Here is a 2075-nt window from a genome sequence, read left to right as displayed (position 1 = left end):
CAGTGAAGAGACCTGGATGAAATGAACATCGGTGTGAACACCAGCCAGCAGTGAACTCTCACTGCAAACCAGGTACCAGGGGGACATTCCAGAAGTATTGCCAGCAAATTCAAAGAAACTATTATTCCCTCCACTAGGCACATCTGGGAATCTGTGTGTGGTTTTATGCCCCTCAGCACAAGCTGGATGCAGAGAATTCCAGTGGCAGGACATCAGGTGGACCAAGGTCTAGAGCACAGCACCAGCGTGGGGATGCTGAGGGAGCAAGGCTTTAGTCTGGAAGAGGGAAGAGGGTGAAGGTGATCTAACAGCAGCTCAAATCCACCTGAAGAGCAATTAGAAAGATGACACAGCCAACCTCTTCTCAGCAGCTCTGTAAAAGTTTTAGAAGCAGCTATTATCCTTTCCAAAGCATTTTTACAGAGAGTTATCTACATTAGTTCAAGCTAAAAATCCAGTCAATCTCTTTTAACCTTCTGCACTTGGGCAACCAGTGATGGAATCTGCTTATTAGATGTTACCACTTGCCTTCCTCTGGCTTTATTCAGACATAACTACACAGAAGGTATTTCAAGAATACTGTTATAAAAGTGGGGCTGTTGGTGGAACAAGAAAGTGGGATTTTAGACCTTAAAAAAGGAGAAGTCTGTAAAAGCAAGAAAGCAATAAGAAAAAATTGTAACTGGTTAAAGAAAAAAAAAATCTTCCTGGATGTTTCATAGCTATTGTTTTTAACAAGGCAGGGTGACTTTTTTTTTTTTTTTTTTAAATAAAGCAAAGTTTTTGAAACATCTTTTCGGAAATTGGTCACAATTCCCCAAGCAGAATGTTTCATTTCCCTTTGTTGAACTGAACCGTTCATTGTGGCAATAATTTCTACTTGCTAGAACTGCTGCTGTGCTTTGGAGGAAACACATTTCAGGAAAGTTGCCTGTCCCCTCTTTACCTATTTAAGCTTCCCAGCAGATGGAGTCATCACAAAAATGTGACGTGTCACATCAGTTCAACTCGCTGACCTACAATGATGTGATGTGCAGGATGCAGTTCAGCCCTGGGAGGAAGAGGAAGGCTCCAAGAGCTGGACACTCTGAGGAGGAATTTCTTGCTGGAAAGGGTGGTCAGACATTGGCAGGGGCTGCTCAGGGAGGTTTGGAGTGCCCATCCCTGGAGGTGTCCAAGGAAGGCCTGGCTGTGGCACTCAGTGCTCTGGGCTGGGGGACAAGGTGGGGATGGGGCACAGGGTGGACTTGATGATCTCGGAAGGCTTTTCCAACCTCAGTGATTCTGGGATTTTGTGATTCTGCCACAGCCTGCTGTGTCCCTGGCCCTGGCCTTGTCCCCTGGACGGGGCCCTTTGGCGCCATGTAAAATTTTACCCGTGAAAGTCTTACATGCAAAGTTCCACAAAGCCTTGTCTCCAGCCCTTCCCTTGCCCCACCTCCTTCAACTACTTCCCCCTGGCTGTTCCCTGGCCCTGCCCCATCCCCTCACCCTGCCAGGGGCTGCCGATGGACCTCGTGGGTGACAGCGGTGAGGGCACGGCTGGCACGGGCACTTCTGCTCCCTGCCACGTGTCCTGCAGCGCTGGAACAGTGGGATGAGCTCCAGCCTTGGCACCAGCACCTTCACACTCACCTGTGTCATTACAACAAGGGAAAACCGGTGCCAGGACCTTGGCACTCACCTGTGTCATTGTAACGGGGTGGGGGGGGAAATCAGTGCCAGGCACCATCACACTCACCTGTGTCGTCGTGACGGGGGGAAAACCAAATCGGTGCCAGGAATCTCCGCACTCCCACACGTCATTCCAGAGGGAAAACCGGTGCTCCCATCTCCCCTGCGTGGCTGAACACCTGGAAGAACAGCCCCCCCCTCCCATCCCGGCCGGGCTCTGCCCAGGGCCAGGCGCTGGCACCCACCCAGCCGCTGGGCTGGGATGGCGTGAAGTTTGTTCCCGGTGTGTGTCACCGGCCGTGCCTCACTTCCTCCCGTGGGACCGGTTAAACATTAACAGGGCGACCGACGGGCGTGTTGGGGCGGAGGGGAGGGGAGGGGAGAGGCCACCCTGTCGTGCC

This window comes from Myiozetetes cayanensis, unplaced genomic scaffold, assembly GCF_022539395.1.
Source record: "Myiozetetes cayanensis isolate MyiCay16 unplaced genomic scaffold, myiCay2020 scf5-8, whole genome shotgun sequence".
NCBI lineage: Eukaryota > Metazoa > Chordata > Aves > Passeriformes > Tyrannidae > Myiozetetes > Myiozetetes cayanensis.
This window is presented reverse-complemented; position numbering follows the sequence as displayed.